Source organism: Cupressus sempervirens, chromosome 3, assembly GCF_028749045.1.
Source record: "Cupressus sempervirens isolate cs-2001-9-10 chromosome 3, ASM2874904v1, whole genome shotgun sequence".
NCBI lineage: Eukaryota > Viridiplantae > Streptophyta > Pinopsida > Cupressales > Cupressaceae > Cupressus > Cupressus sempervirens.
This window is the reverse complement of record NC_143120.1, coordinates 691,431,797-691,458,718: the sequence shown is the minus strand read 5'-3', so window position 1 is coordinate 691,458,718 and position 26,922 is coordinate 691,431,797. Positions and strand designations below refer to the sequence as shown.

General features: G+C 32.7%; 1 pseudogene; it reads right to left on the bottom strand.

Annotated features, from left to right (window-relative positions):
• The window catches only part of LOC149568621 (glutamate--tRNA ligase, cytoplasmic-like), an 86,156-nt pseudogene extending 69,751 nt beyond the window's left edge, over positions 1–16,405 (bottom strand).
• Positions 16,406–26,922: the final 10,517 nt, after the last annotated feature.

Genomic DNA, 26,922 nt, shown 5'->3' with positions numbered 1-26,922 from the left:
CTATTAGGAGTCTGTTAAGTACATATACTGTCTATGTCCTTGTTAGAGGACTAGACCCTACTCAAAGCCTCAACCCTATTACGAGTTGCTTCAACCTTGTTAGGAGTTGGTATATACAATTACAAGATGCATGCAAGATGAACCCACTACTCAAACATGAAAAATATACAATATAGTTTCTTTACACAAAAGAGATAGATACAAAAATATCTTACCATCAAAATTCACATCATATAGTTCACATCTTACTTCGCATATCATATATATCATTTTATTTTATTTTACTTCACATAATACAATCTTTCTTTTATAGCTTTACATTTTACAAGACTTCTCCAATTAGCCTTCAAGCTTCCACACGCTTGAATAGACTTGCGCACTTAGTCCTACTTAGCCATATTGCCAACACTTAAAACTATTGTAAGCAAGATTTGTGGTGAGACAAAACCAGTTTCGTGTAAAATTTTCTAGTGAGCTTGAAACCATCTCAAAGCATTACATTCTAACTCTCAACAACTATATATACAACATTTATGGGCATGTGTTCATCAAAGCTCATATTTGGGTTTCTCATCTGATTTCTTTACTGCTGTGTTTAACCAACTAGCATCACTCATGTGGGAATTCTCATAACTTGTCGTTATTAGTAATAATGAAGAAAAGAGAAGAAGATTATTACACATTGAATGCTTGTGAAAGACGTTAAATGTAAGGGGGGTGCATTTGAATATGGATTGTCATCTACATAATTCAATGGCTACCACTCACATGAAATCTCAGAACTGGTTACTAGAAATAATAATGAAGAATATTCAAGAAGAAACAGATTATAATGATCACCGCGATTAAGAAGAAGATAGTGGAAAATACAAGGAAGAGATCTCATACCTGTGATTTTTATGATAAAAGTTGAGGGAGAAAATAAAGCACAGCCTTTTACTCTAAAAATGAATTTACTAAGCACATCACAGAAAAGATCAGTAAGAGATATAGCAAACAGACACGCCTTAACTTTATAGAAAGATGTCTATAACTAAATTAAAACCCTAATAACGAGCCATAAAAGATATAACTAGAGCCTATATATTATGGCTCTTATGAGAGAACCCAGATTTACAGATTTCAATTAATCATCTCATCTCATGGATAGAACAAATTGAAATCTGAAAACTGGGTTTCCTCTGAAGAGTCAACCATGTTCTGATTATCAAGTAGCCATGATACAAACTGAAGACCCAATTGTAGAACTAAATACAGAAACTTTCTTCTTGGAGTGCAAACATGCAAGGCGTATCTGATACGTTTTAGTTTGATTGGAAGAGAGGATGATTTCGCAAACCATTATGTAGAGAATGGTGTATAATTGGCTGTGATTGCAATAACGATGCTTTCAAGAATGACCCACAAGTTTGTTAACATAAAAGCAGGCATCATCCAGTTGTTTAAAAAATAATGGGCATAGTGGAGTCGGTGAACTGCACAAAAATGCATTCCCATACGTTGCAGAGCAGGCACAGAATCTACAGATAATGTGTGATTCTTGCCTTTCGCTTTTTAAACTCTTTGGATGGTACTCATTGGCCTGCTTGCTTCTTTTTATACAACATTGAATGATTCCTCTCATAATTGGTCTCTCTTAAACAATTCATATTTTATTATCTCTGGATGGTATCCTTTTAATTAGTTCATAAACACTGAGCACCACATCTTTAACCTGAGAAGGAAGTATAAATGTTTACCAACTTACATACAAATACATTTGATTGCTTGTCGGTTTTACTTCGACAGAAATGGAGCCACTGTTTTTAATTCTTTCAAGAACGAGTAGGATGAAATAGGTGATCTTGTACTTTTCATGCACTTCTTCCATTAGTCAATGACCGAGTTTTCCAACTCAAATTTGTAAGTGTATAGCTATTATTTTATGTGGATGATTTTATGTAGAATTAACACTATTTATTATCAACTAAATTGGTCCTCATAATTATAAATTGATTAGATGTAACTTATAGTACATGAGGGAGGGGTATATCATCTCAACAATAGGCATTAGTTCAAGAGACAACTCAATCATGGATGCCATAATGTTACATAAGAATCTAAACTATTTTGACTAAGTAGAAAAATGGTTACTTCCTACATAGATGGTGGAAATATAAAAGTTCTTAGAACAACATCAGCTTAGAATAAAATTTCTGCACAAAGATTATCAGAAACAATCTCACATTGTGTAGACAAAACTCTAACCTTTTTATTGAAGAGTGGAAGAGAAGTGTGTATGGCTATCTTAATGCTCATTTGTTCTAATTTTAAGAGTAGCTAACCATGGGTTTGGTTACTAAGTAAAATTTTGTTCTTGTTGCATGGATTGTTTCCCTAGTGAACAAAATGGTCATGGAAATCATATGAAACTCCAAAGACCCTTTTCAATTTCCCTATAAATTTGAAAGAACACAAAGTTAACCATGTGAAATTTCTCATTAATGGATAATTTCTTATAAATCTTATCATTTTTTTGATTAATTCAAGCGCGAGAGAGGGCCCAAATCCAATAGTTAAAATAGCATCAAGTCTAAGAGATGGCAAGAAAGAAATTTACTAGCAATGAAGTCAAATAGCTAAATAACCAAGAGGAGTGGGCTGAAGACCAGAAATAATGATAAAACTAAAAAATAGAGACCAAATCACTAGACTAGCAATACACACAAAGAACTAGAAGACCCAAAAGCAAGGTCACCCAACATAGGTACTTGGTTGGAAGAGGGACCCACTTCCACTCTTCATTGAGCTCCCTTATCTGATTAAGGAACGAGGCATGATTCAAAGGCTAAAAGGAATAAAATCCTTAGAGGCCATCTAGCTCCCCTTGGGTACCATCTATAAATTGTCCTCTTTTTCTTGCACTTCAACCTTCTTTCCTCCAAAAAAATCTTCTCATTGTTAAAGACAATAGGATATCTAGGATTTGAGTGTTACAAAAGAATAACAACTCATAGAAAATCACCTAATCTTAACAATATATGTTTTTGATTAAGGACAAAATATTATTTTTTATCGAAGACCTAAAACCACAAAAATCTAGAAATCCTTAAAGAAAAATGTAAGTTAACCTTCAAGGAAAATTTTGAAATTGAAAAAATCTAATATTTTCTTATGTTTAGGGTGAAAGGGAAGAAGTCTACAAGTATAAGTCAATGCACTTTGGAGCTATGACAAAGTTTAGAAAAATTTCCTAAAGATCTCCATTTTTTTACAACAGTGAGAACTTAGATAAGAAATCCTTTCACCTAGGTTCAACACATGGTAAACAAAACACGAAAGAAAGAAAAAAGAATTAAAGGCTTGAGGCTTATATCCTAAATATTCATAAACTAAGACAATTTAGTTTGTTGCATAAATTTCACCCTTTTTGTGGTTTATCCTCTTGAGATTGAATGAGATCCAAAGACTTAGTTGATTAATGAACAAACTTAATACTTGTTTTATAATAGTCAAAGCCCATGCACAAGATCTCAAGTGTTAATCCATTCATGAGAAAATGGTCATTGATGACCCAACTTAATCTTGACATATGACATAAGGTAGAAGTTTCTTGTTTTGAATATTCTAAAATAAATCAATAAATGACAATAAAATTAAGTTTCTTATAAAAGATGGCCTAAGGAACTATTCCCAAAAAATAATATCTCGTAGCATTAATTCATTTAACAAAATATAAAAAGCACACTTTAATGAGTAATTCAATATATCTACACTAAATTTTTTAATCTATATAATGTAAAAAAAATAGTAGTGCTTGGAATCTAATTCCTAAACTATTAGCTTTTATTTTAAATGGAAGGGTAAAATAGGCAAAATCTAGATTAAAAAAAAAAATTTAAAAGAAAAATATAGCTTATTATTAAACAAGGTCCCTCTAAATTATTTTCTTATAAAATATTTATTTTTATAAAAAGTCAATGAACATCTTTCCTTCTTTTTATGTATGAGTTTTTCTTTTGCTAATTTTCAAAATGAACACGTCCTAAGAAATAAAATAAAAAGTATGGTCCTCTATTTATTATGACAAAAGTAATTAAATATAAAATTTCTATTTATTGCATGTGCATGAAAATAAGTATAGAATGGAGAAATATAATCCATTCTATATTTGTATGTGTGGATAAAAATGATGCCAAAATAATAATGCATATATTTTAAAGGTTTTGATAAAAAAATATACAATTAGATAGCGAGGAAAAATCTTGATGTCATAGCATAATATTTTTTATTGCTATGATGTCCAAATTAACAAGCCTATAGGATTTCATGATCATGATTTATTCTTTTCTTTTTTTTTGAACAAAATATCAAGTAAGTGAGGTCACATGTAAATACAATCATCATGATTGTGTATACATAATCCAAATTCAAGCCTAAAAATGGAATTCTCAAATATGAATGAAATGCATATAAATTATGACACAATAATTTTATAAAGTAAAAATGAGAACTCCAAAGAAAAATGTACTTTTTAAGAGATTCTAGAACATGCATTTTGTATAATGTTTTTACGTCATCTAATATTTCTATTTTGAGACTTTTTCTCTTCCCTTAGAAAGGTAATTTAGATTTGATGATATGGTATCACTATCTATAGTTGTTAATCTCAAATTGGTTTTGAGAAGGCAGTAAAAAAACACTTAGTCACAATCTTGTAGAAGAATAGTGCAAGTCGAGCACATAATGTATGTCAAGTGATCAGAGCGAGTCAAGCAATCAGTGCAAACCGAATGATCAAAACATGATCAAGCATAAGTTGTCAGCGAATACATGTTGAGCAATATGAATAGTGTGTGCCAAGTCACTCATGTGTCAAGAATTCTATACTTCCTAAGTGATTCAGGTGCCAAGTAAATAGAGAGTGTTGAGCTATTCAGAAGTTGAGTTACAACATTAGGAGCATGGTGAAGGTCAAGCATTAGACTCTTTAGTTCTCAAGTGAATAGTTTTTGGTATAGTTGTTTGTTTCACAAACTCCTATGTAAAATAATTTTGGGCTGACATAATCATATTTTTTGATTATGAAAGATAAGTATGGAGATATATTGTGAATCCCTATGTAGTACATGTAACCAATTAGAAAAAGGAAAGTTTTAGGCAGCAATATGAATCAACCACAGCCATTGATTCTAACCTAATCCATCACCAACATTGTTTATAAAAAGAAGGAAAACCCTAAAAAATTAATGAGAGAGTGATAGGGAGAACGAGAGAGTGAATGTCTATACAAGAAGAAAAATGCTAAGTGTGAAGACATCATTCATGGTTGCTAAGATAGCTATGACATAGCTACGCATTGAAGAATCAGATTGAGAAGAACAAAGTATAGAAGTGAAAGGATAGATGACACATATATGATTAGAAGGATCAAGGTTTAATCAATAAGGAGAAGATATGACATCAAGTAGAAAGGTGCTAACCAAAGGATCATGGTGTTGAATCATTCTAGAGGTGATACAAATAAAATCTCTTACTTGAGTAGTCCTAATAGACTTTTGTAAATCTCTTAGTTTAGTGCTTTCTTTATTGTAAGTTTAATTCCTCTAACAAGGAAAACTTCTAATCGAGTGTTTGAAATCCTTTAACAAGGTGAGACCTAATAGTCTTTGTAAGCCTTTAACATGGTAGATCCCTCATAGGATAGATCATAGACTATGATCAAACATATTGTAGCCATAATAAACAAAACTTTATAATTATAGCAGCACGAAGATTTGTGGGTATCATTCCCACCCTAGTTTTACCTTCTCATTGGAGGGTTTCTAGGTAACAAATTTACTTTTTTATGTGTTATTTACTTTATGCTATGGATGTGATGCATGTTAAGTTATTTTAGTTTACATGTTAAGTTATGAAATGGATGTTGGTGATACGTTTTAGAGGTAAAGATTTTTAAGTGTTGATTCACCCACCCCCCACCCCCCTTAGAACTTACTTTCCCATTGTTATTTCCAACAATTGGTATTAGAGCTTTGTTCTCTAGAGGAGAAAGTTTTATAGCTTTGGAGGTAAAATCTTGAAAATAGAAGTCTACAAGTTAGGAAAGACTATTGAGAACTAGAAGATTGAGATGCATCTTGCCCTAGATCAACTCAAGGAATCAAGAGATGAATTGCAGCATTTATTGAAGAGAAGACATGAACTACCTATTTATCAAAATGACACTCAATACCAAGAAGAAGACACTACTAGATTGTTTGAAGATGGAAACTCAAGTGAATTTGATACATCAGTTGCAAATCTGATGGAAAAGAAAAATGTCCTAACTGAAAAGGTCAAAAATATCAAAATAGAACAAGAAGTCCAATTTGTATTGCTATGTGAAGTGACTAAAAGAAAAAGAAATTTGAGGAAGATAAAGTCATGATTGAAGAAGAAAAAAGAATACTAACTAACAAACTTGAAGAGAAGACATCAGATGTGCAAAAGATTTCCAACATGCAATTGGATACAATGAATCAATTGATTCTTGTGAACCATGAATTGAATGGAAAGGACATTGAGATCACAACATTAAAGTCACAAAATTATCTACTAAAAAAAGAACTAAGAGCATAGAAGGAATTCATTCAAAGATTCAACAAACTAGGTAAAGCCATCAAACACTTTGAAAAATTGATGGAATCACCAAGACCTAATAATGATATTGTTGGATTGGGATACACTAGTATTGAGAAAGGAGAATCATCTAAAAGTGGTAACCAAATGAATAACAAAGGTAAGAACTACAACCATACTTTTCATAATTGTGGAAAATTGGGTCATACAACAAATGTTTGTAGGAGTAAAATGGGCAACCAAAACACCAAGCAAAAATACAGAGGATATTGCTACAACTACAATAAACAAGGACAATAGGCAAAAGAATGTAATTACATGACCATGAGTACTCAAAGATTTGATGGATACTACTAAAATTGTCAAAAGTATAAACATAAAGTATATGAATGCAGATCTAAGACTAAGTGGACATCAAACAAGTAAACAAGAGTACACCAAAATGGAAACTCCTATGATTAGGATTACAACACAAGGTACAATTATCACTACTATCAAGAATATGTACATGTTCCTAAGAATTGCACTAGATTTTCCTCAAATATTCAAAGTCAAATGGATTTGAATTTTTTTGAGCCGCATACATGATAATTATATTTGGTTGGAAGGTGGGCCAATTAAGATTACAAAGAGGATTGTACACAAAGTATTAGGGTACCCTCCCTTAGATAGACATAAAAGTATGAGAAGTAATGCAAATGAAACAATTGAAAATAGTGTAGGTGTTGTGTGGAATAAAAGAGGGATGACTATTGATACTATTTTAGATCCTAGTTATCTTTGTAGTGAGAGTGATTCCTCACAAGTCCTTTCAGTCTAGCCAAATAAATAGAGTTTCATGTATGAATGTAGATTTAGGTTACAAGATAGTAAAGAGAAACCATTCCTATGACCTTTCCAAGTAGAGATTGAGAATTCATGTATCCTTAGTGGAGAAATAATACAATGATGTTTGTTTCCTAGTGGACGAAGACCACACATATGTGCAAGAGGCAATACCCAAGGTTAGAGGGTTGAAGCCCTTGCCATATGAGATCAATGTGGATGAAGCCTCTACAGCAATAAAAACCTTATTACTAGAAGATATAATTGACAAGAGTGCAACCTCATTTGGAAACTATGACGAAGCCAAATCTAGAATTATAATTGATTTAAAGATAGCTACAATTCTTAGGAAGAAGAACAAAATGGTTAAAAAGATGAAAGAGAGATTTGGTGAAGGAGGACGAGGAGGAGGAGGAGGAGGAAGAAGAAGAAGAAGAAGATGATGATGATGATGATGAAGAAAAAGAAGAGCAAGTTCAAGCCCCACTAGAAATAACACAAGGCCTAGGTGAAGATGAAGAAGGTGCTAAGGGAGAAGAAGTTGAATAAGCACCAAAAGAAAAGGTGAAGATGAGGAAAGCAAAGGAGAAAAAAATAGAGATAATTTTTAAGCCTACGAAGAAGCCACAATAGAATCTAGTTGTGCCTCTAACTAGGTCAAGCACAAGGGCAACCATTGTTCAGGCCACTAACGTAACAAATCCTGAAGGTAAGAGAGTTATTGACACAACAGAGCTGAGTAAGCCTGCTAAGAAGAAATATGATAAATTGAGGAAGAAGTATATACCTCAAAAGGATTCAGATGAGGAGAAGAAAGAGTCAGATGACTTGAGTCAATACAAGGTGGTAAGCCATAATCCATCTTCTGATATTAATAATTTAAGTGAAAACATTATTACAAATGTAGATTTATCTGATTTCACACAAATATATATTTTGATAAATTAGGACAATTTGATAAAAATAAAGTTGAGGAAGCCATATATGACATGATGGTTACATTCAAGACCACTCTAGAAATTTCCAGCTCACCACCTAAAATTCTAAATGACCAAGTTGAGCGGAAATGGCAATTCAACTTGCAAACAGAGAGACAAATAAGGGAAACCACACTAGCCCAAGTGGTGCCTGAATTAGATAAAAATATGATTGTCAAAGCTATGGAAAAACACAAAAGTAAATTTTCTCCCAAATATAGATCCTTTCATATCTTGAAGAAGAATATTGAAGATGTGGTAACCAAAATCATATTAATTTGGAAATCAATCTATGGGTTATCCACAACAATAATCATAGAGAAAGGTGGGCAAGAAATGCAAGAACCTAAGAAGAATGAGGAAGGTGAGAAAGAAAAAGATGAGATTATAGTCAAGGAAAATGATTTGGTAGGTACTAAAGAAACAATAGAGGAGTCCATAGCTAAAGATGAGTAGTGGGATGTACAGAATGTACAAGTGTCGAGTGCTAGTCCTCCACATGTAGCCATAGACAGTCAACAAGACTCAGTTGTTATTATCAAGGATATTTTTGATAATTACACTCCGGAATGTGAATCCTTTGACTAAGGATGATTTAAATAAAATTCTACAGGACTCTACCAATGCAGCAATGCTATGCACAAACCCTATATTGGTGATAGTTGATGAATTTCAAAAGGCAGAACTTGTATTTGCAAGGGACAAATCACAAGACACATCAAATCTGCCCCCATCCAACATAGAGGTAAAAGACAAGGAATCATAGGATCTTTCACAAAATCAAAGTTTAAAATAAGAATTGCAAAAGCCTACACAACAGACACCATCTGTGATGCCTATATTAGTAGTATTTCAAATGAAAGAGGCAAAAGCACAACATGTAGATACATCAATGCCAAACCTACAAATTTCATATTTATCAGTAGTGGTAACTATTGAAAATGATGGAACTGAAGTACACAGAGGTTAGGAAGCAAGTCCTGAACCTAATCCACCATCTAAGGGTGAAGTACAAAAGGAAGATGACAGGACTGGAGAGTTGGACTTGACTATTAAGCCTGAGGAATAGATTTCTATACAGACCCTAGTCACAATACCAATCTCTACATCTTCTCTTAGTAGTCACACTCTTCAATGGTCAAGTACATAGGTTACACCTCTACAAATATCAAGGCCAAGTTCTAGCACACCCAAGAGTGATGAAGTTACATCATTTGAGGATGTAAATTTAGATGAAGTGATTGAGCTCCCAAAGTTTGAGTCAAAATTAGAGAATGTAGCTTAATCTTTTTTTTTTTATATAAATATTAGTAGATTAGAAACTAGATTAACAATGCTACAATTTTTGTGTTCCATACATTCTCTCATTTTCACAATTTAAAGGAAATATCATCCCTAAATATATCACTATACAATTTAATAAATGCATTGATTAGAAAATCAAATGCATTCTGTATTATACAAGTAAAATATGAACGTACAATTTCAATTAGCATTAAGGTAATGAATAAAATGTGGAAGCCAACTTCTATCTATGATTTCCCATAAATAATTCTATCAAAGAATACGAAATTCTCAAGGATAAATTATGAGTCTCTAAGATTGTAATTTCATGAAAAATCCATTTGGAAAAATATAATACATGGGCAAGTGCACCAAGATGGTGTGCAAAAAGGGGGGTTATAAGTGGACACTTTTTTTTATGAAAATAGGTAAACCTAGAATCTTCGAAGAGTCATTTGAGTCTCATTCACTCAAAATGAGAGAATGTGTTATACACAAATAATATAGCACTTTGAATATAGTTTCTAATCTACTAATATTTTTAAAATATATATAAGATTAAGAGGGTGAAACCTTGTGCACACAAAAAACTATTCCTATTTTTGGCTAAAAAATATAACATAGTTATTTTTGTGCGATCCAACAAACAAATAATATATTTAGTATTTTTAAAAATCCTTTAGTAGGATGATAGGTAAGAGTGAGATATATAAGTTGTGTGCTTTTTCATAAATTTTTCATGAGTATTTTTTATTTTTATTTTTTGAAGCGACCCTGTGCTAAAATTATTATACCTCTTTGTGCATTGGGCATAATTAGCTTGAATCAAAATAATCTTAAATCAACACTTTTTTATAGTGTGCTGAATAAATTGTAGAATAATAATATTATTATTTATTTTTTTTCCATTTGGTTAATTAGATCAAAATTTATTTGAAAAATAGTAGACATCTATCTAAGAGGACTATCACTTGACACTAATATAGAAAATTTAACTTCACAATGCTAATCTTGTCTAATTTTTTTTTAAATTATATGGTTAGAAAGATTTAAAATGTGTGAGATTACGGTGGTAATTTTAGAGATACCCACTTCATCATTTGTAAACCTAATGAAGCCAAAGATGAGAATTGATCTTAAAAGATGAAAAATTGTTTAAAGCAACAAAAATTGAGGGAGAACATTAACCCAAGCCTTTTGGTAGTTTGATATGCATATTACCAAGCCTAAACACAATCACAATTGTTTTTAACAAATGTGATCTGGTTATGCTTAGTAGGAGTAAATTATCATACTATAATGTGATCACAATATGCTTAGTAAAACTTTTCTACCAATAACGTGATAGTATTATATCTATGTAAAGTAAAGTCAATTGTGGACATGTATGTTAAATGCTAGTGTCTTGCCGATGTAGGGATGTTCTTTGAAAGAATACCTAAAAGAAGTGTGGTCTCCTTATATGCAATGATTGCAGGATATGTACAAGAGGGTAGTTGTGATTTATCTATGAGGGTTCTCAATCAAATACAATTGTCTAAATTGGAACCTACTTTGTTTACCATTGCTAGTGTACTAGCAGCATGTGCTAATTTAGTATGTTTGAAATATGGAAAGGAAATTCATTAGTACATACTCAAAAATAATGTTGAGCTAAATTTATTTTTTGGAAATCACTTTTGTAAGTGTGTATGCAAAGTGCAAGAATATAGAAAAGGCAAACCTCGTATTTCAAAGAATGTTAGAAAAAATGTGGTTTCATGGAATGTGATCATTGTGGGCTATGCCTAGAATGGACATAATAATGACACTCTAAATCTCTTTCATAAAATGAAAATAGCAGGAAAGAAACCTGATTCAATCACAATGGTAAGCATTCCTCCCACGTGTGCTGAGATGGCTACTTTGCAATAGGGCATATAAATCCTGCATATATGTTTCATTAACCATCATATAATTACAAGAGATCATAAGAAATATTTTAATGATTTATTTTTAGTCATATATTTTTCAATGTCATTCTATGGTATCCAATTGAAAATAAAAGTTGTAACAAAAATGTAATGTTGTCATTAAGGTCCCAATTGGATTAATATACATTAAAAGTTGTAAAATGAACCTTGAAAGGATAATAACCATTTAAAAGGTTACTAAAAGGTCATTTCAATATGTCTTTAATGTTTATGAGAACTCATGGCATCACATTTATCAAAAGTCTCAAAAGTTGTCAAGAAGGTAAAGATTTGTGAAAAATGCAACAATGTAAAATTACATTAAAGTTGTAAACTTAAGTCCAAAGGTCATCAGTAGTACTTTTAAGGTCTCAAATGGGCAAGAAACTATAAAATTAATTTTAAGGTCAAACCAAAGAATAATGCAAGGAAATAGTTACATTTGGAACAAATTTAGAGTGGTTCTAACTTGTTATTTTGATTGGCTTTCTAGTTATCTTGTTGTTTTCAGGCTATGTACATCCATGTACAACCTAGAAATGATGTATTATTGATATAGTATAGTATATATATAAATAATTCTTTCATTTCTTTTAGTTTGAGTTTATTTCATGTAGATTTGAGAATGTTATGAGCATTCTATAGATGACAGTTTTTACAGATTTTCAAATTACATTCATGTTGAAACAATGTGTACAAATATTTAACTATTGTTTAAAGGGATGAAACTTATATTTCTGGAAAGAGGAATGAATCATATTTCTGATAAAATTGATTTGGTACATTTTTGTTAAGTTTTGTATAAGTTATAACCATTTTAGTGAAAACTAATTTTAAACCATCTTCAACGGAGTCACAGAACGTGGGTCTCGGTGTAGAGACCACCACTTCGGATTCTATCATTCAATGTTTCTTTATTTTGGATATGTTGTTGAAAACCTAATTGCGCCTAATGTGGATGGTTGGATTAAAGAAATAAGATTTAGTTAAAAAGTTATGAATCTCTGTATGAAGGCCTATCTAGAATGGCAGAATTGAAAACTATGTCTTCAAGATTGATTTGTTATTTTATAATGGTGATTTGATGGATGATTGTCATGAGAAAAATGTATTGATGCCTATAGAATATTGAATAAATTATATTTATGATGGAACTTCATGACTTATTTGGAGGTTCTTGAAGGGTTTTTGAAGATACTCTGCATCAATGTTGTTTGGCCATCTCACAAGACTGAGTTTGAAGCTTCAACAAAAATAGAAAATGAGAAAAAAAATTGAAAAATATGTTCTACAAAGGTAGGTGTGTTACCTTTCTAGAAAAACAAGAAAAAGGTCATTTCTATTTATACAAAAAAAATTATATTGATCAAAATTAGTCTGTTTCTAATTTATTTGTAACGTCACTTTGTCATTGAATAGAATCTACATTTTTTAAGAAAATCGAATCGAATCAACTAAAGTGCCTAGGTATTGATGTTACCATTCTAACCTTGAAAGAATTTTTTCATTATCATGGTTTTTTGAAAAAATATGTTGATCAAAACCATCATCTCTCTTTAAAAATATCTATTTTTAATATATACCACTTCTCAAAGGAGAAAAAAAAATGCAATTCAATCACTTTAGAATAAAAATTAAAAAGCTGAGCTAGAAACTAGACAAAAAATGATACAAATTAGTAGTTTACATCATCTTCAAATTCTTTATGGTTTTGTACTAATATGCATTTGACAGTGAAGATTTTTTCAAAAGTATCTATTTTAGTGTCAAAGTTGGCCGAAAAGGAATAGCTAAGTCTCATGTTGTCATGTGGGACTAGTGCACCAAGAGTAAAGACAATAGAGGACTTGGATTAAAATATCTAAGAATTAAGGGCATAGCCTTGGCAGTAAAATGGATTGCTAAAGCGGTTTTGTGTGATGCAAGATTTCTCTTACACCCAAGTTTCTCCTGCATCACAAATCCAAGGTATCATGTTTATATGTGGCAAGAGCATCTTCCACCTAATTCCCTTCACAGTAAATATGTTGAATGACAACATCCTATAACCTGGCAATTCAAGTCTTAATATAATCAATAATTTACAGACTTTCCAACTAATCTTTCTATGGCCTCCAACTACCTCAATGATGAGTTGCAAGTCACCTTCCACCACCAACTGAAATAATCCCATTGAAATAGAAATTTTAACCACCCGAAAAAAGCCCATGGATTTAGCAACATTACTGATATTTGCTCCACAACTACCTAAATATGTCATCACTAATCTACCTTGATCATCTCTTATGATTCCACCAAGAACCACAACTCCTACCCAATTCGAACCATCGAAGTTAAGTTTGAACCAAGAAGTTGGAGGGGGTTTCAATTTAACACTCTATTTAGCAATAGTTTTAGAATTATCAAACTTGGAGACCAATTAGAGAAGGCCCCAATTATCTGCCATAACTTGATCACATCTAGAAGGAGGGAATGAAGGATTTTTCCAAAAGGTGCAGAGTGAACAAAGGGGAGAGCCTTTTCCTTTAAAGATACAATTATTCCTCTCCTTCCATAAGTGCTTGCAAACATACTTGTAGAGGTATGGTATTCTATATGGTTCTTAAGAGAGGGTGATCAAATGGGCAGTTCGAGTTAAAAAACAATTGTTGGTGGTTATAATTGAATATCCAGGAACACCCAAGCATGTGTAGAATCCCTAATGATACATTTTTCACATAAGGACAGTGAATGAGGAGGTGGCAGATGGTTTGCTCCTCATTATTTCAAACAACACAACGATGGACAAATTGGAAACGTTTTAAGATTGTCAATTATGAGTATACTACCATAAAGAATAAAGAAATTGAAATTATTTAAAATGTTACTTTAGCTATATTTTAAATTTATTATAGAAAATGCATTTACTTACTCTAAAAAGTAATTATATATATATAGAATCACAGCATATTTTTTTAATCTTATTGATATAATTAATTTTTTTTGAACTCAAAAATTGGATGAAAAAATAGAATGTATATATGATCAACTTATGATTATCCCATAATCAATTTTGAATATTTGACTCCACACTCTATATTTACATGATAATGAAATGAGATCAAGAATTCTTTATTGTAGATAAACAAGGTGAAAACTTTCTTAACATTTATAAAGAGTGAGAATGAATCATATTCAATGTGTTTCTTAATTGCTGGTAAGGAATATGAAATTGTAACCCATTTCGGAGAGAATAATTGATCATTGGTTATAATTGCAATAACGATTGCTTGACAACAAGTTTTCAACATTGGAACAGTCGTAATCAGGTAAGTTTAATGGACGTAGTGGAGTTGGTGAAGTGCACCAAAATACTTTACCGTATGTTACATATCATGCCCAACATTCAAGGAAAATATTCAATTCTGGCCTTTTGCGTTTTATACTCCTTGAAAGGTATTGATCTTTCCAACCAAAATCGAATGATTCCAACGATAATTGGTTTCCCTTAAATAAACTATAACAACTATTTTTTAATAATCTGGTTCCTGGTTACATGGGTGACAAAGACGGTCTCACTTACACATTTTATACCTCAGGCATAGTATCATTTGTTATTCTTAAATTGTCTACTTCCATACTTAAAGCTGGTCGATAAATTTTTTTTTAAAATTACAACATTTTGGAGAGGAGTAGGAGTAAGATCTCTATGGATTGATCAGCATCTGTCTCTTTTGGGGTGGTTTTAGTACATGATTTTTTAATATCATTTGATAGTTTTTTTATTGTATTTCTTATATATTAGGTGTGGCAGATGGAGGGCGTGTAAGGTTCTTATAGATTTCTTGTTACCTCTAGATCTCTAGCTGGTGATTCTCCAAGAGAAGGTTACTTCCCAAGTTCATTTTAATCTATTATTGATTGTTGAAAAATATATTGGGTTGCTTTTGAAGTATGAGATTTTTTCTTTCAAAAGTTTTTCCATGTGATGCGGAGCGCACAGCAGTAGAGTGAATTAAGCCCAATCAAACTTATAAATATGTTATCTCCTATCTTATTTCAAGCAACAACCACATCAGCAACTATTTGTTCTCTTTTAAAATCTGCATCGAAGATAACTTTGTTTTGCATATTATTCTTTTTTTTTTTTCAAACCATCAATTCCATGAACATTAAACATTCTTCAAAAACCCAATTCAAGAAACATTAAACTTCTTTCATTCAAGAATTAATGAAAACAGAAAATCACGAATGCAGAAATGAAGAATAGAACATATGAATATAGAATTTAATCCCTCTTCTTCATTTCTCAATTCCTCTTTACATCATTCGGTCTCATTCATCGAGACTCCATCTCCAACCCCCCATCCAGTTACAAAATATGTCATATATAAAAGTTTGCAAAAACCCGACAACTAATTATTATAACCATTGTATCTTAACTCCCCATAACTGACTCACTAACCTAGGAATGCGTCTAACGGTTCTCAATGACCAATTAGAAGTAGTTTGAAACATATAAAATAAAATAATAACACTAACCTTATCACATCATTTAAAACAAAAAAATGGCTTACTTAAGCCATACACAATGAGTAATAATCATTTATAATCTACAAGCTTCAAAATTTTCCAATTGTCGGATGCCCCTATATCATACTCCCCGACTTTGAAACTATTCCAAGTCCTCTTGGAATGCTCTGAAAAAAAAACTTACCAATTGTACCTTGCATCTTGTCTTCTTGGATGCTTTACAACTGTACTTTCTTCTATTCCATGCTTCTCCATGCTTAATTCATGCTGTCTGCACCTGTTTTCATACACATTTTGGAAGTGTAAACCCTGTACCTTCTGCCTACACCTTCTTCTCTTCTTATTGTGCTTAAAATCTAAAGACCAAATCATTAGAAAGGAAAGGCCATAACATAGGCCTGCCATTATTGGGCTTTGAGACAACCTTGTCAACTCCACCATGCTAGAAATCTACACCACAGTAGGATATACCTGCAACACAAACAAACTTAGTACCAAAAAACATAGTAATATATTCAGACTAGTATAGGCTGCCCCTATACACATGCTTGAACTGGTCGTCACATGACGCATCATCCTTATGTTGTCTTTATCTTTAGTTTCACCATGTTTACACACCTCTGCCCCTGTCAACAACTTATCATCATCATTTAGCCACTTTCCTTGTTCTTTCACCTTACTCTTGGTGTCTATCTTCCCATTCTCCTTCATGGCTGTCCTTGTGAAAAAAATTTGCCCAATCTTCAATGGACATAGAATAGTACCTACCAATATCATTTCTTCTTTATCAAACTTTGCTTCTTCCTCTTTGTCTTTATCAACAAATTCATTCTTTACCTCTATTTTGCATATTTGAACCTCTCTACCATGATATTCATTCATGTCCTTGCAATGGATCTGCTGCAACCTTTCCTTTTGTCCCTTAGATGGACCACATACCTTGATGGCTACTTGCTCCAAAACACCATCACTCATCTTCAACATTTTCTCTTTGCCTTCATGTTCCTTACACCTTAGGAACTCTCTTCTTCCCATCAACCATGTCCTTGACATTCCCCATGTAACCTTATCATCCTGCAATGAACTCATAACAAACACTTTTCCATTCTTATTAATAACATAATTATTCTTGCTGCCATCATACAAGGATATAACATCCCTTTGCCACACTCTACCCAAAATTACATGACAATCACCCAAAAGCATAACATCACATAGGATAGTATCAACATATTAACCGATGTTGAAAGAAATATATGCTTGTTCCTTGACATCAACCCACTGATCATCATTCATTCCTATACACTCTATAAGGTGTACCATGTACTATCTTTTCAATATTCAACTTAGAAATCATTTCATCTGAAACATGATTAGTGAGAGTACCACTAGAAACAACAACCTTGCATATCTTACCCTTGCATTTGCATTGTGTCCTGAATATGGATGACCTTTGAATGTACTTTTCATCTTTATTCCCTGCCATGATGACCTACTATCAACCTTCTTCAAACAATAACCTCAGAAACCACCTTTAATCCAAGATCTATCCGACTTGGAATCACCACTTTGGAACACTCCTAAAGGATGATTCAACTCCAAGCATTAACAAAGGACTCCTAGTCTTCAAAATCTCAGATCTTCACCCTAAACGAGATCTTTTACTGTGCTCTGATACCAATTTGATGTGGAGCGCACAACAGTAGAGTGAATTAAGCCCAATCAAACTTATAAATATGGTATCTCCTATCTTATTTCAAGCAACAACCACATCGGCAACTATTTGTTCTCTTTTAAAATCTGCATCGAAGATAACTCTGTCTTGCATATTATTCTTTTTTTTTTTCAAACCATCGATTCCATGAACATTAGACATTCTTCAAAAACCCGATTCAAGAAACATTAAACTTCTTTCATTCAAGAATTAATGAAAACAGAAAATCACGAATGCAGAAATGAAGAATAGAACATATGAATATAGAATTTAATCCCTCTTCTTCATTTCTCAATTCCTCTTTACATCATTCGATCTCATTCATCGAGACTCCATCTCCAACCCTCTATCCAGTTACAAAATATGTCATATATAAAATTTTGCAAAAACCCGACAACTAATTATTATAACCATTGTATCTTAACTCCCCATAACTGACTCACTAACCTAGGAATGCTTCTAACAGTTCTCAATGACCAATTAGAAGTAGTTTGAAACACATAAAATAAAATAATAACACTAACCTTATCACATCATTTAAAACACAAAAATGGCTTACTTAAGCCATACACAATGAGTAATAATCATTTATAATCTAGAAGCTTCAAAATTTTCCAATTGTCGGATGCCCTTGCATCATACTCCCCGACTTTGAAACTATTCCAAGTCCTCTTGGAATGCTCTGAAAAATAAACTTTCCAATTGTACCTTGCAACTTGTCTTCTTGGATGCTTTACAACTGTACTTTCTTCTATTCCATTCTTCTCCATCCTTAATTCATGTTGTTCGCACCTGTTTTCATACACCTTTTGGAAGTGTAGATCTTGTACCTTCTGCCTACACCTTCTCTTCTTCTCGTGCTTAAAATCTAAAGATGAAATCATTAGAAAGGAAAGGCCATAACATAGCCCTACGATTATTGGGCTTTGACACAACCTTGTCAACTCCACCATGCTAGAAATCTACACCACAATAGGATATACCTACAACATAAACAAACTTAGTACCAAAAAACATAGTAATATATTCAGATTAGTATAGGCTGCCCCTATACACATGCTTGAACTGGTCTTCCCATGACCCATCATCCTTATTCTATCTTTATCTTCAATTTCACCATGTTTACACACATTTGCCCCTGTCAACAACTTATCATCATCATTTAACCACTTTCCTTGTTCTTTCACCTTCCTCTTGGTGTCTATCTTCCCATTCTCCTTCATGGCTATCCTTGTGAAAAAAATTTGCCCAATCTTCAATGGACATAGAATAGTACCTACCAATATCATTTCTTCTTTATCAAACTTTGCTTCTTCCTCTTTGTCTTTATCAACAAATTCATTCTTTACCTCTATTTTGCATATTTGAACCTCTCTACCATGATATTCATTCATGTCCTTGCAATGGATTTTCCGCAACCTTTCCTTTTGTCCCTTAGATGGACCACATACCTTGATTTCATCCTTGATGGCTACTTGCTCCAAAACACCATCACTCATCTTCAACATTTTCTCTTTGCCTTCATGTTCCTTACACCTTAGGAACTCTCTTCTTCCCATCAACCATGTCCTTGACATTCCCCATGTAACCTTATCATCCTGCAATGAACTCATAACAAACACTTTTCCATTCTTATTAATAACATAAGTATTCTTGCTATCATCATACAAGGATCTAACATCCCTTTGCCACACTCTACCCAAAATTACATGACAATCACCCAAAAGCATAAAATCACATAGGATAGTATCAACATATTAACCGATATTGAAAGAAATATATGCTTGTTCCTTGACATCAACCCACTGATCATCATTCATTCCATACACTCTATAAGGTGTACCATGTACTATCTTTTCAATATTCAACTTAGAAATAATTTCATCTGAAACATGATTAGTGAGAGTACCACTAGAAATAACAACCTTGCATATCTTACCCTTGCATTTGCATTATGTCCTGAATATGGATGACCTCTTAATGTACTTTTCATCTTCATTCCCTGCCATGATGACCTACTATCAACCTTCTTCAAACAATAACCTCAGAAACCACCTTTAATCCAAGATCTATCCGACTTGGAATCACCACTTTGGAACACTCCTAGAGGATGATTCAACTCCAAGCATCAAAAAAGGACTCCTGGTCTTCAAAATCTCAGATCTTCACCCTAAACGAGATCTTTTACTGTGCTCTGATACCAATCTGATGCGGAGCGCACAACAATAGAGTGAATTAAGCCCAATCAAACTTATAAATATGGTATCTCCTATCTTATTTCAAGCAACAACCACATTAGCAACTATTTGTTCTCTTTTAAAATTTGCATCGAAGATAACTCTGTCTTGCATATTATTCTTTTTTTTTTCAAACCATCAATTCCATGAACATTAGACATTCTTCAAAAACCCGATTCAAGAAACATTAAACTTCTTTCATTCAAGAATTAATGAAAACAGAAAATCACGAATGCAGAAATGAAGAATAGAACATATGAATATAGAATTTAATCCCTCTTCTTCATTTCTCAATTCCTCTTTACATCATTCGGTCTCATTCATCGAGACTCCATCTCCAACCCTCCATCCAGTTACAAAATGTGTCATATATAAAAGTTTGCAAAAACTCGACAACTAATTATTATAACCATTGTATCTTAACTCCCCATAACTGACTCACTAACCTAGGAATGCTTCTAACAGTTCTCAATGACCAATTAGAAGTAGTTTGAAACACATAAAATAAAATAATAACACTAACCTTATCACATCATTTAAAACACAAAAATGGCTTACTTAAGCCATACACAATGAGTAATAATCATTTATAATCTAGAAGCTTCAAAATTTTCCAATTGCCGGATGCCCTTGCATCATACTCCCCGACTTTGAAACTATTCCAAGTCCTCTTGGAATGCTCTGAAAAATAGACTTTCCAATTGTACCTTGCAACTTTTCTTCTTGGATGATTTACAACTGTACTTTCTTCTATTCCATTCTTCTCCATCCTTAATTCATGTTGTCCGCACCTGTTTTCATACACCTTTTGGAAGTGTAGATCTTGTACCTTCTACCTACACCTTCTTCTCTTCTTCTTGTGCTTAAAATCTAAAGATGAAATCATTAGAAAGGAAAGGCCATAACATAGCCCTGCCATTATTGGGCTTTGACACAACCTTGTCAACTCCACCATGCTAGAAATCTACACCACAGTAGGATATACCTACAACATAAACAAACTTAGTACCAAAAAACATAGTAATATATTCAGACTAGTATAGGCTGCCCCTATACACATGCTTGAACTGGTCTTCACATGACCCATCATCCTTATGCTATCTTTATCTTCAGTTTCACCATGTTTACACACATCTGCCCCTGTCAACAACTTATCATCATCATTTAGCCACTTTCCTTGTTCTTTCACCTTCCTCTTGGTGTCTATCTTCCCATTCTCCTTCATGGCTATCCTTGTGAAAAAAATTTGCCCAATCTTCAATGGACATAGAATAGTACCTATCAATATCATTTCTTCTTTATCAAACTTTGCTTCTTCCTCTTTGTCTTTATCAACAAATTCATTCTTTACCTCTATTTTGCATATTTGAACCTCTCTACCATGATATTAATTCATGTCCTTGCAATGGATCTGCCGCAACCTTTCCTTTTGTCCCTTAGATGGACCACATACCTTGATTTCATCCTTGATGGCTACTTGCTCCAAAACACCATCACTCATCTTCAACATTTTCTCTTTGCCTTCATGTTCCTTACACCTTAGGAACTCTCTTCTTCCCATCAACCATGTCCTTGACATTCCCCATGTAACCTTATCATCCTGCAATGAACTCATAACAAACACTTTTCCATTCTTATTAATAACATAAGTATTCTTGCTGCCATCATACAAGGATCTAACATCCCTTTGCCACACTCTACCCAAAATTACATGACAATCACCCAAAAGCATAAAATCACATAGGATAGTATCAACATATTAACCGATATTGAAAGAAATATATGCTTGTTCCTTGACATCAACCCACTGATCATCATTCATTCCATACACTCTATAAGGTGTACCATGTACTATCTTTTCAATATTCAACTTAGAAATCATTTCATCTGAAACATGATTAGTGAGAGTACCACTAGAAATAAAAACCTTGCATATCTTACCCTTGCATTTGCATTGTGTCCTGAATATGGATGACCTCTTAATGTACTTTTCATCTTCATTCCCTGCCATGATGACCTACTATCAACCTTCTTCAAACAATAACCTCAGAAACCACCTTTAATCCAAGATCTATCCGACTTGGAATCACCACTTTGGAACACTCCTAGAGGATGATTCAACTCCAAGCATCAACAAATGACTCCTGGTCTTCAAAATCTCAGATCTTCACCCTAAACGAGATCTTTTATTGTGCTCCGATACCAATCTGATTCAGAGCGCACAACAATAGAGTGAATTAAGCCCAATCAAACTTATAAATATGGTATCTCCTATCTTATTTCAAGCAACAACCACATCAGCAACTATTTGTTCTCTTTTAAAATTTGCATCGAAGTTAACTCTGTCTTGCATATTATTCTTTTTTTTTTCAAACCATCGATTCCATGAACATTAAACATTCTTCAAAAACCCAATTCAAGAAACATTAAACTTCTTTCATTCAAGAATTAATGAAAATAGAAAATCATGAATGCAGAAATGAAGAATAGAACATATGAATATAGAATTTAATCCCTCTTCTTCATTTCTCAATTCCTCTTTACATCATTTGGTCTCATTCATCAAGACTCCATCTCCAACCCCCCATCTAGTTACAAAATATGCCATATATAAAAGTTTGCAAAAACTCGACAACTAATTATTATAACCATTGTATCTTAACTCCCCATAACTGACTCACTAACCTAGGAATGCTTCTAGCGGTTCTCAATGACCAATTAGAAGTAGTTTGAAACACATAAAATAAAATAATAACACTAACCTTATCACATCATTTAAAACACAAAAATGGCTTACTTAAGCCATACACAATGAGTAATAATAATTTATAATCTAGAGGCTTCGAAATTTTCCAATTGCCAGATGCCCCTACATCATACTCCCCAACTTTGAAACTGTTACAAGTCCTCTTGGAATGCTTTGAAAAACAAACTTGCTAGTTGTACCTTCCATCTTGTCTTCTTGGATGCTTTAAAACTGTACTTTCTTCTATTCTATGATTCTCCATGCTTAATTCATACTGTCTACACCTATTTTCATATACCTTTTGGAAGTGTAGACCCTGTACCTTCTGCTGACACCTTCTTCTCTTCTTCTTGTGCTTAAAATCTAAAGACCAAATCATTAGAAAGGAAAGGCCATAACATAGGCCTGCCATTATTGGGCTTTGAGACAACCTTGTCAACTCCACCATGCTAGAAATCTACACCACAGTAGGATATACCTGCAACACAAACAAACTTAGTACCAAAAAACATAGTAATATATTCAGACTAGTATAGGCTGCCCCTATACACATGCTTGAACTGGTCGTCACATGACGCATCATCCTTATGTTGTCTTTATCTTCAGTTTCACCATGTTTACACACCTCTGCCCCTGTCAACAACTTATCATCATCATTTAGCCACTTTCCTTGTTCTTTCACCTTCCTCTTGGTGTCTATCTTCCCATTCTCCTTCATGGCTGTCCTTGTGAAAAAAATTTGCCCAATCTTCAATGGACATAGAATAGTACCTACCAATATCATTTCTTCTTTATCAAACTTTGCTTCTTCCTCTTTGTCTTTATCAACAAATTCATTCTTTACCTCTATTTTGCATATTTGAACCTCTCTACCATGAGATTCATTAATGTCCTTGCAATGGATCTGCTGCAACCTTTCTTTTTGTCCCTTAGATGGACCACATACCTTGATTTCATCCTTGATGGCTACTTGCTCCAAAACACCATCACTCCTCTTCAACATTTTCTCTTTGCCTTCATGTTCCTTACACCTTGGGAACTCTCTTCTTCCCATCAACCGTGTCCTTGACATTCCCCATGTAACCTTATCATCCTGCAATGAACTCATAACAAACACGTTTCCATTCTTATTAATAACATAATTATTCTTGCTGCCATCATACAAGGATCTAACATCCCTTTGCCACACTCTACCCAAAATTACATGACAATCACCCAAAGGCATAACATCACATAGGATAGTATCAACATATGAACCAATATCTAAAGAAATATATGCTTGTTCCTTGACATCAACCCACTGATCATCATTCATTCCATACACTCTATAAGGTGTACCGTGTACTATCTTTTCAATATTCAACTTAGAAATCATTTCATCTGAAACAAGATTAGTGAGAGTACCACTAGAAACAACAACCTTGCATATCTTACCCTTGCATTTGCATTGTGTCCTGAATATGGATGACCTCTGAATGTACTTTTCATCTTCATTCCCTGCCATGATGACCTACTATCAACCTTCTTCAAACAACAACCTCAGAAACCACCTTTAATCCAAGATCTATCTGACTTGGAATCACCACTTTGGAACACTCCTGGAGGATGATTCAACTCCAAGCATCAACAAAGGACTCCTAGTCTTCAAAATCTTAGATCTTCACCCTAAACGGGATCTTTTACTATGCTCTGATACCAATCTAATGCGGAGCGCATAACAGTAGAGTGAATTAAGCCCAATCAAACTTATAAATATGGTATCTCCTATCTTATTTCAAGCAACAACCACATTGGCAACTATTTGTTTTCTTTTAAAATCTGCATCGAAGATAACTCTGTGTTGCATATTATTATTTTTTTTTTTCAAACCATCGATTCCATTAACATTAAACATTCTTCAAAAACTCAATTCAAGAAACATTGAACTTCTTTCATTCAAGAACTAATGAAAACAAAAAATCACGAATGCAGAAATGAAGAATAGAACATATGAATATAGAATTTAATCCCTCTTCTTCATTTCTCAATTCCTCTTTACATCATTCGGTCTCATTCATTGAGACTCCATCTCCAACCCCCCATCCAGTTATAAAATATGCCATATATAAAAGTTTACAAAAACTCGACAACTAATTATTATAACCATTGTATCTTAACTCCCCATAATTAACTCACTAACCTAGGAATGCTTCTAACGGTTCTCAATGACCAATTAGAAGTAGTTTGAAACACATAAAATAAAATAATAACACTAACCTTATCACATCATTTAAAACACAAAAATGGTTTACTTAAGCCATACACAATGAGTAATAATCATTTATAATCTAGAAGCTTCAAAATTTTCCAATTGCCTCTAGCTATACTCCAAGAGAAGGTTACTTCCCAAATTTGTTTTAATCTATTATTGATTGTTGAAAAATATATTAGGTTGCTTTTGAAGTATGAGATTTTCTCTTCCAAAAGTTTTCCCATGTAATTAGTGTGTAGTGTTATGGAGATTTTAAATTTTATTTCAGTTAAGTTTATTTAACTATTATAAAGACCTCAAAAATATTTTTACACTGGCAGTTCCATGTTTTTGTACGATAAGCTGATAGCAGTGATATGCTTTGTATATTGTGTAAAAATGGTGTGGAATTATAACAATAGTCCACATAAATCTGAAATGAGCAATAAAAATCTTTGCCTGATAACAATATTCAAAATAAAAAATTCGTAACTCAAAATTTATTTTTAGAAACTACATATATATTACCATTTGAAATTGCAAAAGCAATGTAACGAATTAGAATGGAGACATTTGTAAAATCCATGATTTTTTCTAACTTGTTGAGATAGTCAGTTTTGGATATACAAGATAGAAAATTATGTTTATTTAATTTGTTGGATATTAATGCATTGTGCAAGGAGCACCATAAATGTGAATTTAATTAAAACTAAATAAAATGCAACAATGTTTTGTATTTAAGAACAAGTAAAATGGATTTGAGCAATTTTGAGTATCATACAAAAAGATGGTAAAATAATAAAAATGTATGCAATTTTCATTAGCAAATAAAATAAATTTATACAATTAACACAATCCATAAATAGTAATTAAAGTTGCCCATATAACAATAAAATACATGTTTGAGATATTTAGATTTTGATGTTGCAAATATTAACTATAAGTGAGGTACTGAACCACTTTGGGTAAATCATTTAAATATGAAATAAAATACCTTCATGTTTATTTTCAAACCTATCTATCCTGGAAAAAGCTTTCAAATCCTAGATGAGCTTACGAAACTCCTTATAGATAAGTGCTTGGTATGATAATCCTATCCTTTTTGTTGCTTTCCCTGAGACAGTCAGAAGTATGAAGATATATAGTTGTAGGTAGTCCAAATCTAAACTTGTTACTCTAAATTTACCTCTTAATCGTCGTTCCTATAAAGATACCATGCTAGGAATATAAAAACACCAACATCCTATTTTCTTGGGGATGTAGTATTTGATGATGAACCACACAAATTTGTGACCTATTTTTGTTTTGTTTTCTTATTTTTTGTTGCTTCATGGCATTTATAACTTAATAAGATAGGCTTCTAAATGGCTATAAAGAAGAAAGAAATTGTTGTACAAAAATGTTGTGGAGCTATTGACCATATTCTTAACAAATAATGTTGAATATTCATCATTTGTTTTAGGGAATTTGGACATTTGGTATTCTTTGTTTTATAGAGGAATTTCTTCTTGATGTGAGAATGGTGGAAGAGGATTTTGATATGGAGATTGTACTTTCTAAAGAGGATAACAATAGCTAACAACAAAACACTAAAATAATTAAAACATGGCCATTTATAACTGAAAGTTTAAAAATAAATACTGCTTTACCATCCAACAGAGTAAGGGCAAGTTTTTAATCGGAAATTGGAAGTAGTAGCGATAAAATTGTGAGAATTTTCTATATTTGTTTAGGAAAAAAATATCTTTTATAATTTCAATTGCAAAAGTTCTGTAATACAACCTATATCTTGTGACATGATGATTATGTTTTGAAGTTTAACTGCCTGATTTGAAAGGATTTTTA